This window comes from Amphiura filiformis, chromosome 18 (genome assembly GCF_039555335.1).
Source record: "Amphiura filiformis chromosome 18, Afil_fr2py, whole genome shotgun sequence".
NCBI lineage: Eukaryota > Metazoa > Echinodermata > Ophiuroidea > Amphilepidida > Amphiuridae > Amphiura > Amphiura filiformis.
In genome coordinates, this window is record NC_092645.1 from 28,725,178 (window position 1) to 28,743,727 (window position 18,550).

The following is an 18,550-nucleotide window of genomic DNA, read 5'->3' on the forward strand; positions in this document are numbered from 1 at the left end:
AAAAAAAAATTATAGCATACCCATGGCTTTAATATGTGCTGATTTAAACTTAAAATAAACAATCTCCTTGTTTTTCAAGGTTAGCATCTATTCGGGATTCGTGGGTATCAAAAGTTTAAACCGTCGTCGATTCTTTTTTAAAGCGGTGAACGTATTTTTACGATTTACAATTTTAAGCGCTTGTCAAACTAAATTCAGTGTCCAAAGTCATTAAATGTTAATTTAAGTTATGGCAATTATATTTGCTGGACTCGTGGGTAACAGTTGATACGTGGGTAACATCAAATTTAATTTTATGGAATTTTGTGAGTAAAATGTATTTGCATAAAATAATCACTTGGACCTCAGAATTATAGAACGAAACTTCGTTTCATGATATAGTCATTTATGGCATATTCACTTAACATTTTTCAGAACGATCATTTTATTTTTGATACGCGGGTAACAAAATTATTAGCCAAATTGACTTAACTTTGGTGGAATTCAATCGTTTTACATAATTATGATGAGAGATCATGCAAACGTCTTTCTAACGGTAATAATTTCATTTTGATTGAAGGACATTCAATGACATATATGGTGCTTTATCTTTGACTTCGTGGGTAACGCCAATTCATTTAAGCCATTATAACTTGTCCCCTGGAATGACCTGCTAGTAAAGGCCTATATGCGCAAAGAGAGCACATTGGACGCGACAAGATATGCTCCATCAAAAACGTGATCTCCTTTATTAATGACATTTTAAAGTGGAAAGTTAACAAAGAGAGAATTTTGTCCCGCTTTCGCTGGAATTGACCATATACGTGTGCCGCGGGCGCTTACAAATCCTACAACTTGAGTTGACCTTTGTTTGGTCAATTATTATGCCTCTTTCCTTATTTAGAAACAGTGACGTAGGTGGCATTTGAATGTCCGGAATTTGACCCCGTTGAGTGTACAAAATTAAAAAGATGTAGTTTAAGTTCCATCAGTGTTCCCATCACTAGTGTAAAAAATTAAAATTTATATAGGCCGCTCAGTGTATAAATTACAGATTCATGTAAAATGCCTTATTTTGTCTTAAATACCCGGCTTTCGGTAGAACCACTCACAGGCTATGTTAGCAAATCTATGACAATTACATGGGTACCGAAATCTGAATTTTGATAATTTTTACGCTCGCCCGAATGAGCAAATCACTGAATTCATATTAAGTCAAACCATTTTGCATGATTAAAAAACTTGTATTTTAAGATATTATTAAACATATTCAAAGTATGTAAAATGTAAAAACGTTTAATAGTTGAATCTCTATAGCTATTGACCAATGGTTTGATTAAAAAAAACCACAACAATTGAATCGTACAATAACAATAAACGCACCTAAACGGTCGTTTTAATCTAAATTGACCTCATTGGCATAGCTAAGGGTTGTGGCGCCCAGGGCTAAGGATACATAATGGCGCCCCTCCCCCAATTTGCACAAATAGAGCCTAAATATGCCTATCACTCATTAATTTTAATTATAATAAAATTGAATGTCTGTCTTAAATTGATCTTTCATCAATGGCGCCCAGGACACGTGCCCCTCTGCCCCCCCCCCCCACTCACGAAACAGATATAAACGCATCCCAAAAAGAAAGTATCCAGTTTGATTTTGGTCCATAAGTCAAATATGTGGTCTTAAATCGAGACCTACCAAAAGTATGTTACAGATGAATTTATTCCGCACAGTTTGATACCTCATTTGTCCAAACCGATGCAGAATTAATGACACAGTGATCTTTTAAATGTAGTCACTTCAATTTTTAAAGTTGCAATAATTCCTATTGATGGTGTTTTCCTGCTTCTTAAGATTCTTCACAAAGGTACACAATAACAGAGACGGTCTAAGGCTGTTCCACTTCATGTGTTTTATTCCATACAAATACTCTTTTACTCCTTCCTCGATGTTTTCCCGTTCACTTTTCACAGTCCATATCTGGTATGTCCTCCTGCTGCATCAATGATTGTCAGACATCTGCGGCCCATGCTCTCAGCGAGACTTCTGATGCGCCCTGGCCTTGATCTATCGCTGTCCATATTGAGTAGCAGTACTAAATTAATAGGAATTTACTGCAACTTTTGAAATTGAGGTGATTACATTCAAAAGGTCATTGTGTTATCAATTCTGCATCGATTTGGACAAATGGGGTATCAAACTCTGCGGAATAAATAGATCTGTAACATACTTTTGGTAGGTCTTGATTTAAGACCACATCTTTGACTTATGGACCAAAATCAAACTGGATACTTTCTTTTTGGGATGCGTTTATATTATATTCCGAGTTAAAATCCAAATGCCACAAGTATTTTCATATCAGCGGCCGGCATAAGTAGGTTTCGCCAAGTGATGTATTTCACGGGGATATGTGTTTATTCCCACTTTCATAATCAAAACTAGTAAAAGTTTTCTCACAATTTTGAATTTGTTCTTCGTTTTAAGAATACATCTTAAAAATCCAATATTGTGTCTTTAGAATACAAATATGCAATATTCGTCGATTTGCATATTTAGGGTAGTTTGGTTGGTATGGAAAAATCAAATTTGACGCTTTTCTCAAAAACTGCGGTTATTTGCATAAATCTGCCGCGCTAGTCGGATTCTTTGTATTATTATGTACTTATCATCATTGCTTTTTAAGATACAATACAACACAATGTCTAAAATTTCCTACTTTGAGTGATCCTGCGTGCCACCTTAATTAAGTTATAACATTGCATGCTTTTCTTGCCACTAGTATTTTTTATCAATAACATTCTGCTATAAATAGTATTTCATATCAAATTAAAATGTGGAAACATGATCTATTACATTTTCACGAACAGTTCAGTGCGCAATACTAATATAATAATATTATCAAAAAACATTTTCAGACAAATGCAGTTTCTTCCTAGAATTCTCTGTGCCTCTAGTTTTACACTGTTAAAAAAACTGTTTTGCGGTTTAAAAAAGTATTAATATCTGCATTACTGGAGTCAACGCCACCGTCTAATTTTACATGAAACAATTATTATTCTGTGTCCTTGGAAAGGACAAAACATGCTCTTTACTAAACTGCTCAAATAAAGAAAGTCCGCAGTCATGTAACTCGTCCTACTTTAAAACCTGATCTTGTTATGGCAATTTGATTGATACGGTCGTGTGCAGAATCTTGTTAGCTCTAATTTGATACCAAATTTACTACCAAACACTCAACAGTAACAAGGATTGATACCAGTTTATGGCATTTGGTGCATTTTCAAAAGTTGCAAATCAAAACGATACACGCGGTCGAAATTTGCTTAGCGTGGCAATGTGGTCAAGCTTGTTTGCCCACGATGAACCCATGTCGACTATCCGAAGTGAGCGCTTTATTCAATTGTTAATTTAAAACGCATGGCTTGTTACAGTGCTTTACTGATGAATACTAGGGCACGATGCGATCGATATGAGCTAGCGGTTGTTTCGGGCTATGTCAATGGGCGTACTCTGCCATCCACCTACAGATCCGCGTGCTCCGTTTTTAAATTTGCAACTTTTGAAAATGCACCATATTTCATATACAGGCATCAATCTCTGTTAATTTAGAGTTTTGGGTAGCAAATTTGGTATCAAATTGGAGCTAACAAGATTCTGCGCACGACTTTATCAATCAAATTGTCATAACAAGATCAGGTTTTGATGTAGAACGGGTTACATGACTGCGGACTTTCTTTATTTGAGCAGTTTATATACATGTAATAGCTTAATATGTTTAACATGTTCTATGCATTTTTGGAAGCTAGCCCTTTTGTTATAATAATAATTGACTACCGATTTGTACGAGTGCCAGGCCTCGCTTTACATCAGTAGCGTCATAATCCCTATATCTTCGTGTCAAAAAGTGCGTGATAGTAGGGCGAATCCACTAGTACTTCAACAGCCACGCACGGTTTTGTTCGAGATAGGTCGAGCGACTCAGGCTTAGCAAAGCACACCGCATGTAGGAAAAAAAGATACGTATCTTTCCCACTACGAATGCAGCGTTCCCATTCATCAGCTGAAATGACGCATTTTTACGATCTGCGCATGCTCATCAGCAACTCGAGAAAATTCGATTTTTTTTTTTTTTCAATACATGGACTGGAAGTTCAATCCACTGACAAGAGATTACCATTATAGTCTTTTAACACATATATTCAACTGCAAGTTCAACAATAGGTTTTTACATAGACCAAAAATAACGGGACATGTTCAAGGATTTGAGATTTAACCACACATCGACAAATGAAAAGAATATGCACCATCATCACCATACATGGGTTATTGAATCGAACATATGAATATCTTCGAAACTCGGTGCTGTTTTGAAAGTGCCATGTTATTGTTTTTTGGCAGCAGGTTGAACAATATAATTCAATCTATTTATTTTTCTCAGCCATTTTGGTGAGTTTGTGGCTGCCATTATTTACTCTTCTATCGCTTAACCCTCCACTTCACATGCAAATTTAGCTTAGCTTATCTGGATTTGTTAGACGGTGATTAATAATTAGTGGGTTTTTAGCGGTTCACGGTCAGAAAGTTGAATGAAACGACAAAGCGTTGGAAATCACTTAATGAAAGTTCTACCATCAATAGAAATTTATTTTTATTTATTTATTTATTTATTTATTTATTTATTTATTTATTTATTTATTTATTTATTTATTTATTTATTCATTTATTTATTTATTTATTTATTTATTTTATCACACTTTATCACTGGTACAGAATTACAAAAAAAAATATAATATTGCACATCAAAAATTACACAATATCATCAAAGGAACACAATTTGTTTTAAAAAGTCCAGTGAATGGCTGGAGCAAACAGGTGCCAAGCCCCACCAAATCCAAAAAAAAGAAGGGAAGGGCAAAGTAAATTAAAGGGGGAAAATGCAGATTAAGCTACATTTGCCTGCAATTTGGACAATTACAAAAGAGGTCAAAGTGCAAACACAAGTTGCATCAAAGGTGCGAGCAAATTTAAAACTACATAATCAATCATCTAGATTGATGTCATATGATCCCAGATTGCACTTGAAAATACATTGAGATCAACGTAATTATTCTCTTCTAAAACTTAATGGAAGAAGAGTTAGCTCGGTTAATCTTCTTTGTACTCAGCCTTGGGATAATCTAAAATGAATTTAGTTGCCCTTCTCTGGACCCCCTCAACTTTCTGGATGTTGCGCTTTGAGGTACCACTCCAGAGGGGACTTCAATATTCCAAATCACTACGAACCAAGGCCGAGTACAAAGTCCTGGATACATTATGAGGGGCATTGAAGCCAATGGTGCGGTGTTTTTTGGGTTTTTTTGTTGTTGTTGTTGTTGTTTTGTTACACTTTTTAACAATCATCCCAAGTGAAAGATGAGGAAATATCAACACCAAGATCTTTGTTGGAACTAACACGGTCTAGAACGGCACCATTCATTTTATAATCATGATGAATTGCATTCCTACGTCTGGTGATTGATATGATCTGGTATTTAGAGGGGTGAAAATGGAGATCCCAAGTTTTGCACCAATTAAATAATGCATCAATATCACTTTGAAGCATGTGACAATCAGAGACATCAGATATGTTTTTATAACATTTAGAGTCATCTCCAAACAAAGCTAAAGACGAATTCTGGGCAGCACTGGGCATGTCATTAATGTATAAATGAAAAAGCATAGGCCCCAATATTGAACCTTGGGGCACCCCTGAAACAACGGGAAGCCAGTCGGAATTAACCCAATCAATAACAACCCTCTGCTTCCGCCCTGTTAAATAAGCGCCAAACCAATTGAGGAGGTCAGAATGAAAACCAAAAGATTGCAATTTGTTATGACAAACACTGTCAAAAGCTTTTGAGAAATCAAGATAAATCATGTCAACTTGCCCAGCGTTGTGCAGAATAGTGCTGACTTCATGAAAAACAGATAATAGCTGTGTCACAGTGGAGCGACCCTTTATACAACCGTGTTGCAGATGATATAATTGGTCTCTAATTGCGGGAAACACCTGATCAGAAATAGCTCTCTCCGTCACTTTTCCACATATACACAATAAAGACACAGGTCTATAATTTTCAGCACGTTGCCTGTCAGATTTTTTAAAAATAGGAACAACATTGGCTTTTAACCATGCCTCAAGTATAATACCAGAACTCAAAGATAAGTTAAAATTGTGGTACAAAGGAAAAACAATTTCATGAGCGCATTCTTTCAAGTCCCCTGGAGATATCCCATCAGGGCCAATAGCTTTGGAAACATTTAAATTGCACAAGATCTTGAGGACATCACATTCGTTGATTTGAATATTACCCAGTGAGGAATGTTGAAACATATCTATTTTTGGCAACTGAGTGCTGGAAGCTGGTTGAGTAAAAACAGAATAAAAATAGTTGTTAAAAAGTGAAGCTTTTTCTCCGGTTGTTGTACCTGTGATGTTATCCCAGCTAATAACTTTTGGAAGAGATTTTGTTTTTCATCTAAAAAATGACCAGAATCTCTTGGTGTTATCAACAACACTTTCACCAAGACTATCAATAAACTCATAAAACATTAAAACATTAATGGGCCTATATTAATAAGTAATATAAATACATGGTAAAACCGTTGGGGTTCGATAATGAACCCCACAAAACTAACCAAGTATATTGAAAATGCCATACGGCCGGGCGGTTTCACAAGTTGCCGGCTCGATCATGTCATCCACCACCTGGTTTTGTCTTAAATACGCGGCTTTCGGCAGAACCACTAACAGGCTAGCACATCTATGACAATTACGTGGGTACCGAAATCTGAATTTTTGATAATTGTTACGCTCGTCCGAATGAGCAAATCACTGAATGGGCCATATGTGACCGTCCACGGCGAATGAGCCGTAAAGTCCTCCCCGGTCAATTTTGTTTTATTTCGTGTTTAAAAATAAACATCATAAACTTAAAAATGGTATATCATTTGACTTCAAACGATATCCAGAAGCGGGGTTATGGTTTGTTAAACTTTGCTCCTTCAACAAAATTATAGCTTTTACGTTTTTACATGTGTCTCTTTTTCCGCATTGCTGGCAATATATATCAAACAGTCATAATTGGCGGTCATTTCAAATCATCCCCAAGTCAACGAGGTTTAAGAAAGTTCTCTCATTGTTAATTGTTGGTTATGCATACCTGTACAAAATACAATGCCTGGTAACCCACCACTTGAACAGGATTTAGCAAAAGCAAACAAAGACCAGAGCTATTAAAAGTTCTATAGCCGGCCATCTAAGGTAGAAGCTTATTATCCACTTCAACAATAGGATTATTGATTAGTTTTTGACTATCAAAATAAGACGGATGTCGGGCCAGCTTAAGTTATCAATCAATACGACCTTCGTACACATTTTACACCGTAACACAGAATGCAATTTAGGGAATTTACGGCTCGTTTGTGCTGCCGGGTCACATATTAAGTCCAACTATTTTGCATGATTAAAAAACTTGTTTTTAAGATATTATTAAACATATTCAAAGAACGTGTAAAAAAGTTAAAGAGTTGAACTACAGCTATTAACCAATGGTTTGATTAAACGAAAAACACACCAATTGAAGCGTACAATTTTTTGATCATAATTATGTTGACATATAAGATATTGAAGCGTGCAGAATGTCAGAATATAGTAAAATCTGGCAATAAAATTGTAATTCCTTTACTAGTATGTTCGATACATAATGAAATTGTCGGCTAGCCATTTTGATAACACTAAAACGCACTTAACCTGTCCCTTTAATAGAAATAACTCATTGGCATAGCTAAGGGTTGTGACGCACAGGGCTAAGGATACATAATGGCGCCCCTCCCCAATTTGCACAAATAGGGCCTAAATGGGCCTATCACTCATTAATTTTAATTATAATAAAGTTGAATGTCGGTCTTAAATTAATCTTTCATCACTAGGAGGGGACGCAGAATCGATGCTGAATTGGTCAATTCGGCGCCCCCTAATGGTGGCGCGCACCACGTGCCCCCTGCTCCCACTCACGAAACAGATACCTTGTAATAAGTGCATACACCAGAAGAAATATTATGTTCAGAATTAAAATCCAAATGCCACAATTATTTTCATATCAGAGGCCGGCATAAGTAGGTTTCGCCAAGTGATGTATTTAACGGGGATGTGTTTATTCCCACTTTCATAATCAAACCTAGTAAATGGATATTTAGGGTAGTTTGGTTGGTATGGAAAAATCCAAATTGGCGCTTTTCTCAAAAACTGCTGTTATTTGCATAAATCTGCAGCGCTAGTTGGATTCTTTGTATCATTATGTACTTATCATCATTGCTTTTTAAGATACAATACAATACAATTTCTAAAATTTTCTACTTTGAGTGATCCTGTGTGCCACCTTAATGAAGTTATAACATTGCATGCTTTTCTTGCCACTAGTATTTTTATCAATAACATTCTGCTATAAATAGTATTTCATATCAAATTAAAATGTGGAAACATGATCTATTACATTTTCACGAACAGTTCAGTGCGCAATACTAATATAATAATATTATCAAAAAACATTTTCAGACAAATGCAGCTTCTTCCTGGAATTCTCTGTGCCTCTAGTTTTACACTGTTAAAAAACATTTTTGAGGTACCACTCCAGAGGGGACTGCAATCATCATCATCATCATCATCAGTCGGCTGCGGAACAGGCGACTACAAGCTTTCTCCAACTAATGCGATCTTAGGCAAGCGAAACAATTTTGTTTGGCTGCAGCATCCCTTCAGTATCTCCCATACTGGGCATACTGTAAGTACAGTGTGCGTGGCCGTCCCGGTTTCCTCTTCCCATATGGCCGAGAAATTTGAGTTGATGAATCTTGACTCTGGCAACCAGTGGAGTGGTGTTGGTCAGGTTGTAGATGGTTTCATTTGAATCCGATCCACACGTTTGATGTTTAACATGACTCTGTAGCAAGATGTTGCAAATACATTGATCTTGTTTTCCATGTCCTTGGTAATTACCCATGACTCGCACCCGTACAGAAAGACAGAAACACACGTTGTCTGAAATAGCTTGATTTTTGTATCGATTGGCAAGGACGGGCTTCTCCAAAGGCGTTCCAGTTTCCAGAAAGCTGCCCAGGCTAGTGCTTTTCTTCTTTTTAGGTCTCCAACACTAGAGCTCATCTTGGAACCCAAATATTATTCCAAATCACTACGAACCAAGGCTGAGAAAAACGTCCTGGCATATTGAAGCCAATGGTGTGGTTTTTTAAACACTTTTTTAACAACCATCCCAAGTGAAAGATGAGGATATATCAACACCAAGATCTTTGATGGAACTAACACGGTCTAGAACGGCACCATTCATTTTATAATCATGATGAATTGCATTCCTACGTCTGGTGATTGATATGATCTAGTATTTAGAGGGGTGAAAATGGAGATCCCAAGTTTTGCTCCAATTAAATAATGCATCGATATCACTTTGGAGACATCAGAGATGTTTTTATACCATTTAGAGTCATCTCCAAACAAAGCTAAAGACGAATTCTGGGCAGCACTGGGCATGTCATTAATGTATAAAAGAAAAAGCATAGGCCCCAATATTGAACCTTGGGGCACCCCTGAAACAACGGGAAGCCAGTCGGAATTAACCCCATCAATAACAACCCTCTGCTTCCGCTCTGTTAAATAAGCGCGAAACCAATTGAGGTCAGAATGAAAACCAAAAGATTGCAATTTGTGAAGCAATAAATTATGACAAACACTGTCAAAAGCTTTGAGAAATCAAGATAAATCATGTCAACTTGCCCAGCGTTGTCCAGAGTAGTGCTGACTTCATGAAAAACAGATAATAGCTGTGTCACAGTGGAGCGACCCTTTTGGTCTTTAATTGCGGGAAACACCTGATCAGAAATAGCTCTCTCCGTCACTTTTCCACATATACACAATAATGACACAGGTCTATAATTTTCAGCACGTTGCCTGTCAGATTTTTTAAAAACAGGAACAACATTGGCTTTTAACCAGGCCTCAAGCATAATACCAGAACTCAAAGATAAGTTAAAAATGTGGCACAAAGGAAAAACAGTTTCATGAGCGCATTTTTTCAAGACCCCTGGAAATATCCCATCAGGGCCAATAGCCTTGGAAACATTTAAATTGCACAAGATCTTGAGGACATCACATTCGTTGATTTGAATATTACCCAGGAATGTTGGAACCCATGTATGTTTGGCCACTGAGTGTTGGAAGCTGGTTGAGTAAAAACAGAATAAAAATAGTTGTTAAAAAGAAAGCTTTTTCTCTGGCTGTTGTAGCTGTGATGTTATCCCAGCTAATAACTTTTGGAAGATTTGGATTTTGTTTTTGATCTAAAAAATGACATCAGTCGTATGTGGCGCTCTCTATTTTCAAACAACTAATCTCTTCCACGTCCGCAATGAAGTGATACGCTCATCGTGCATCCACTCGTCGTCAAATGATCATCTGACGTCAGCTGGGGGATAAAGAGATTGAGTTAACCATTTGCTTAAAGGGGCATTTCGTGATCCACAGCCTCATCTCCCCACTTTTCCCAAAAAAAGTTGAGATTTTTACACCACTGGAACACCATAATGTTTATGTACCAAATATTTCTTGCAGATTAATTCGTTTAGCAAAAATAACGCCAAATTTGAATTTCGTTCTGGTGCAACAGAACGAAATTACAACACATTGTCTATGGAGCAGTGTAATACACATAATCACGCATAACTAGCAAACGCAAAATCGGAATCAACTGAAATTTTGGAAATAAGCTTTTTTCGTGGATATCTACTGAAAATGTCATAAAAAGAGGATGCTAGGATCACGAAATCCTCCTTTAAGATTTCTATTTGATTGGGTGTGGGTGGTCGCCTGCATGTAGATAATTTTACAATCCATCAACCAAGTGGTTGGGAGGCTCATAACTTATCTCTGTCTAAACCCTTCCCTGGCAAACTGCACTTTTCTCTTATTATATTTAAATTCCATTGCCTTTGGTATCACTAGTATCATTAAATTGATCCCCAATTTTGTTTGTTCTTGATTCGCGATGCGTAACTCTATTTCTTACTTTAAAAATACCTTACTAATGATAGGCCTATTCATATTTGAATATAACAATATTGTGTAATCAGAAGAGAGAAGAAATTGGAACATATCCTTCATGTATTTATCGATATATAATACAAATATTAGGGGTCCAAGAATTTACCCTTGGGGTACATCACAACTTATATTCTAAAATGTAAGCTTTAAAAATAAATTATTAACATTTACAATTTTCCAAACGTTCACGTAATATCATCGTAAGGACAATTTGTTTCTGAAATATTTTTTCACGATTGGTCTCACGGTTTTTCTTTCCTGCCATAACTAAACAGCTACATAAAATGTATAGAATTTGAAAGTGCATACTTATGGCTTGATTCTTCGTGTCATTTTTTAAATCTAGTTACAGCCTGATGAAAGTACACATATGGTTCATTATAATGTCAAGTTAACATTATTATGATTTTGATTTAAACTATTGATCTAAACACAAGAAATGTATTGCTACCTCGGAATTTTTTCAGATGGTACTCCATCTTTCATCAGCGAATATATTATGTTTACACAATGTTAACTGGAATGTAAATTGGCCTAATGGTTGGGACGCGAGCTTCATTATCAAAATGTCGTGGGTTCGAGCCTCACCCCGGCCAGTGTGTTGCGTCCTTGGGCAAGACGGCATAATTCCCAATTGCTTCACTCCACCCAGGTGTAAAATGGGGAGCTGCTGGGGGTAATCACAATCAGCTGAGAGTACCTGCACATGAAGCGGAAATGATTCTGATATATCCTAATGGCAACGGAATAATTGTTGAAGTGTGCTGGTACTTAGGTGTAGCGCACGTAAAAGCACCGACATTTATTTATAATGTATTTAAATCAGTTGCCGACAATTTCATAAAATTACAATTTGTTACAGCTCGATGAAAGTACACACATGGTTCACTTTAATGTCAAGGTATTATTTCTATGATTACAAAATGTTAATCGGTTTAAAAAAATGCACACAGGTGATGACAATTTCAAAAATTACAATATTTGTAAAATGTTAATCAGAAAAGAGTTATTATGGAAGGGTAGCTTTCATTTAAAATGTAAATCCTTTAAATTAATTTGTCATTGTTTTTACTTGGCTACAGCTCGAAGAAGTACACACCTGGTTCACTTAGGTCAAGTTAACGGGGTTTGTTTGTTTGTTTGTTTAAATAATGTTAATCAGAATGCAAAGTTGCATAAAGTGCACACAGGTGCCTAACATTTCATAAAATTACAAGCTCTGTAATCTCTGATTTATTTAGAAGGATAGATTTTCATTTAAATGTTCAAACCATTTAAATCGATTTGCAATTATTGTTGTACCTAGATGCATTTTGATGAAAGTACGTACACATCTGGTTTATTGATACTAAGTTAAATGGTATTATGTTTTATGAAATGTTTTGGAAAAAAAAATTTGGAAAAAGTTGCATAAAATAAACACATTATACCGCTCTACACCCACGCTAAGTCCAGAGGCTTTTCTCCCACGAGTGATCGAAAAATTAGGGAGAAGGGCGTTGCCAAAGACGGTGTAAGGCAATATATTTTGATTGAATTTGTTTGCATTTGTTTGACTCGAACAGTCTTACTTTGTTGAGGAACTTCTTTAATATCCCGGTCATTAGTGTGGTTGAAACGTGAATAGTATATAAATATTGTAAGCACTGATTTTTAATTCTCACTGCACGAGTTTGTATTACCACTGCACGGACGTGCCAGGAGGCAAATTCAAAATTATCCTATGGGTTGAGTAGTCGAGTCCAGAAAGTCGAGAAGTTTATCACCTCTGCTGTCTGCCACTCCAATATCAATCATACCTCTCTATGGTTTGCTAGCTTCGACTATACAGTATTTATAAATAGGCCTACATATTAATGTCATGGCATTTGCCACTCAAATGACGCCCAATGACGTACCCCCCTATTGTCAGCGAACTTCGACTATATTCTTAAATACGTATTTATAAAACACGCACATGACCTCCTCCGCGAATAATGAGAAACGGAAAAAGTTTACTTATTAAGGGAGGCGGGGCTTACTATTCTTCAGTGATTAGAGGCCGATCGAGTACAGATCCATCGGAACACGCTTTACAATACGGAATAAATGCTAACCTCATCGTGACATCATCCAAGCAGCAAAGTTCATTTCCCATTGAAAAGGCGTTATCCGACGGATCTGCAGTCGACTATTCTGTTAATAAAACACCTCAGAGATTAAACTCAACTTTGACCTGTGACATAACAACATCCGCTTCATCATGTTCATAGAATAAACTAACTTTTGCAGCCAGAACATCAGATGAGACCGGATGTGAAATATCACCTCTCATAAGGTAAGTCCAGTAGATCAGTGTTAAATCTGTTGCTAAAATAATGTGAAAGAATAAGCGATAAATAGAACTAAGACTTATCAGTTTTACAAGTTTGGTATAAAAGACAGAAGCATGATATGTTTCATGGCAGATTCTATGAAAATGTTGTGTTGTACTGTGAGGAGATCCACTACCACTTTCCAAGCTGAAACGAAGGAGATTTGGAGTACGCTAAAGTGCTCTTATTTCCCAAAAAGGGAATATTTATATTCTTCTGTCGACTTGCTAAAGTCTGGTTTATGAAACAACACATCTGTAGATGTAAGTCGAACAGATTGGTTAAATCAGAGTTTCCATGCAAGCTGTAGGCCTACTTATAAAAGAAATAAACAGTCTTTGTTAACAAACCGTGTTTTTGGTGTTGCCATTTTTAGTGATGGTGTTGGTGGTGATGTAACATGCTTTGAGGTACTAGCTGTTAGATTATACTTATTTCTATGTTGTTGTAACAGTTAATCGGAGAACAATATAACATTTATCGTTATATATACGTCTAGCCCTTTCCTATTCACAGATTATCCATTGTATTCCTTTTGTTTAAGGTTCGTTGCCTCAACCATTACATTTGTAGGCGCAAGCTAGCTGCCCAGAGAATTATCAACACAATGGCTCAAGATAACGGTCTCGGGCAGCGAGCTAAACAAAAGGAATACCATGGACATTCTAGAAACACTATGGAAAGAATCACAACATACATGTAGAATCTGAGTTGGTTACTAGTCTCAGATAGAATTACGGAACAAATGCATTTACAGCTCGATTTAAATGCAAATGTTACATGGCAAGAGAATTATGGAGGGCTCCTGCAGTCCGTATAACAGTAATTCATAACACCACTGGTGCTCATTTAAATTTATGCAAATTAAATTTTAATTAGCATAACAAAGTAAATATTCATAATTGAAAAGTAACCGTTTCGTTGTGTATACTCAGCACATGTATATAAACTTGCCATTGGTTTTTAGAAGGGAATCTGTCTTTATCCTTGCCCAACCCAAAAACGCTCAACGGTCCATGCTAATTAGCTACTAGGCAAGAACCCCGGGATACTACCCGACCAAAGAGGCTTGCAAAAATACTGTGACCTACCCATAATGGGGAGCACCATTGGACACACCGTTACTAGATTTGTCAAATATCTGCTTATACTCACATTTTTCTAAGATATAAATTTCATGGTGTTGAAACAGATGGTAGTCAAAACGTTGAAAACTCTGTATAATTTGCATTATTCATTAATCATTTGAATAACAATGGTCACGGGGTGAATAAACTCCAGCGGATTAAAGCAAGTGAATAACCTACCAAACCACTTCAAATACAATTGTCAATTGAGATCAATTCTGTATTGATTTGATAAAATCACTTGCATTTGTCATTAAATAGACTCGCACGCAGGACACATGGGAAGAATATTACACTATCTCGAGGTGTTTTTATTTTGGGGAAAAAACCCACAACTTTTTCCATTTGGTTTTTTTGGAAAATGAATACACTTTTACAACAAATTCGTTTATTTTTGCTCGTCGTATATGTAAGATAAACGGTTCAAAACAGACCATCACCATAGATAATCGGTGTCTTGTTGAGGTATGGTTCGCATGTTAGTCGCTCGAAAGGCTTCGGGGTCTCGCCTTCCGTGCGACTAACATGCTCACCATACCTCAACAAGACACCAATTATCTATGGTAATGGTCTGTTTCTCACCCTTTATCTACTACATCATTCATTCATTCATTCATTCATTTATTTATTTCCACAATTCACATATAAATACAAAATACGCATTAAAATACCATCAAAGAATCATGGAGGAGATGGCCGAAAGGCCAGTAAGGCTAGAGGTAGCCATCCCCTTTAACAGAAAAGTTACCAAACAGAAAATGCAACAGCAAATAATAAAAATTAAAAACAACAAACACACAAGAAACAACAACAACAAAAAAAAATACAATGCTCGTCAATTAATCATATTTTGAAATTAAGTGTCTTTTGTACACGTTCCGGAAATGTTTCACTGAATAAGACGCTCTTAAAATTTTTTGCAATGAGTTCCATAATATAGGACAAGCTGTACGGACAGCGTGATCGGTGAAAACCCTGCTATTTTTAGTCAAGTTATAGTTATTAGCGTTTCTTGTTTGGTAATCATGAATATTAGATCGTAGGGTAAATAAACTGTCAAATAAGCTCGAGTAATTCATTAATACTGTACTTATATATAAAAACTCCCAATTCTAATTTATAGGTGTCATTGTTTGCTAAAATGTTATATTTGGCAAACAAGGGGGCTGTATGACATCCATACATAGCTGTAAGGTAATTATCCTATTTTTGGTAGGCGCAAGCTAGCTTCCCGAAAATTCCTGGCACTGATCACCTGATGCACTATGTAAGTACTTCCCCCAACCCAATATCCAAGGGAAATGTGGGAAAGTCTTGTTATTTTCGTATTTATTACATTTGAGAGCATTTCTTGACCCATGGTGATCCCTCTAAAGTCTTATTCAGATTCCCTTTTACAAATTAAGCGTACTGATAGCCGTCCAGCGCGTATTATTTGCACAATGTCCAATGCACACGCAAGTTGACGTCGCGCGCGTATACGCGATGGTTAAGCTGTCAAATGAAATCTGAATAAGACTTTATAAGCATTCATATGAGGCGGAAGCGGTAAGGGAGGTCACACATATATCTTGAATGGACTCCCAAAAAAGTTCTAATAGGAGACCAAATAAAGCTATATTGCCCTGTGTATCTTCGGATTTATCGATAAAAGTATTGTGGGCCAAATTATTTTAACATTGCACTATTTTGGGGGCTTCGTGCGCGCGCACGTGCATCATATATACGTGACTGGACACCACGAATCAGCCGTAAAGTCGGCCTCCGGTCAATTTTGTTTTATTTCATGTTTAGAAAATATATATCATACCTAAACAAAATACAATACTTTGCTATCCATCACTATTTAAGGATTCTGTAGCCTAGGTTGAAGCTTATTATCCTCTTCAGCAATAGTATTATTGATTGGTTCAAACAGTGTTTCGTGAGATACTTGTCGCAACGAATTGAGATACCTATGAAAACGATCTTCACGCACATTTTACACTGTAACTTATAATGCCGAGTTTACGGCTCATTCGTAGTGCCCAGTCACATATAGGTTTTCATGTCAAATCTAGTATGAACATTGTTCGTGCGCAAATGTCAGTAAAACCGGCCAACAATATGCTCGTCCCTTTCCTAAATGTTAATGCTTTAACTGTTTATATACCCCCTCCCCATGTACGTTGTGTGTGTTAACGTTGTATATACAATCCCGGCTGTATTGCGCAGGGGCCCGGATATTACAGATATTACACATATAAGCTGCACGCCCCTACCCCTGGAGCTCACCAACCCGTTAATTCCTATAGTCCCAGCTTACAATCCCGGGACAATATCCCCACCAGTGCGTACTAGGAACTATAGTGGTCTGGAGCATGGGTATTTATAAAATTTCCGGAAGAGACTAATCATGCTAATTTAATTATTTTGCATTTTTCTCAAAAATATAGCGCATTGGTGACAAGTAAGATATGTATATTATAGGGGCAAGGACTGCAACTACTGCACAGGAAATTTTATTTCAGCACAGACAACAGTTGTGGAGTTACAGTCAAAAATGAGGGAAAGCAATATTTGATCAATAAATCAATAACTACTTGCCTTGAGTTGCAGAATTTTCGGTGCAGTAGTTGTAGTCCTTGCCCCTATATTTATACATATCTTACTTGTCGCCAATTGTAATAATGCGCTATAATTTTTGAGAAAAATGCAAAAATAGGCACAAAATTGGCCAGGAGTGTAGTACCCCCTTAAGGGTGGGAAGTACTTGTGAATATAGCGCATAAATTCGTGCTGGTATTTCATAGCACATAATGCAATATAGACCCTAATCATATTACCGTTACCGTCGGTACGAGCATTTATATTTCCGGAAGAGACTAATCATGCTAATAATTATACTCATTGCTCCAACCTTGAATCATGCTCTGAAACTCTATAGAATATCAACACAATAAGTATTCATCCTTGATGAAAGTGTACGTGATGATTTCCATTGTCATGATTGTAAAGACGTAGTAATTACCTACGGCTTTGTTATAGCAGTGAAAAGTTGAACCATGAAATATTTAAAATATTCTATTCTACTAATGTCCTGAAATATTCATGCATGGTTAGCTTAAATCTTTAAAATATGGTTGTAAAAATTAACACTATAACCTTCTCGATATATGAGCAAAATCTAAACATATCAACACATTTCGATTTACAGCTACCTTCGAGTATCTATTAATACTTGTACGTATATATAAATACGCAGCCGATTAGTTAAGTAAGTAAAATGCTACACAACTTACACAATTCAACAATATATTTTTATCTGCATTTTATATTATATGTTACTTTGAAGAGTAAAATTGGCCTGGGAAAATTGAAACAGTATAAAAATTAGTTATACAAAACGCAGCAACCACAACACTATATTATTCATTTTATTACTTTATTAACAAACAAAGGTTAAAAACCACACACAAAACCCAAGACATGTCCAATATGTCAGAGCAGAACAACAGCTTGGCCCACTCTAGGGAAAACAAAGCAAAAGCAAATAAATACATACATGACACATGTATATCATACAAAAAGTATTTACAAAAGCAATTAAAAGAGACAACTAAGCAATGTTTAATTTGATGTATTTATAGTTATAAATATCTATATATATCTTCCATGTACCGTTCTTGCATTTGTAAGAACTGAACTACGTAATCATATTCATATTTCATTATCATAAAAGTCGAAGTTAGGGTTTGGAGAAACATTAATTGTTCCGGAAAGGAACATTAACAATTTCCTATCCTCTCAAACTTCCCCTCCTATCTGATTTAAAATTGATCAAACAATATATTTTAATAATTTATATTTATACAAGAATCAGTTATGAAATGTAGGTTTGCTTGGCAAATATGAGCTTTCCGATTTCATGTTAATTGCGTTTGATACATCTGCACAA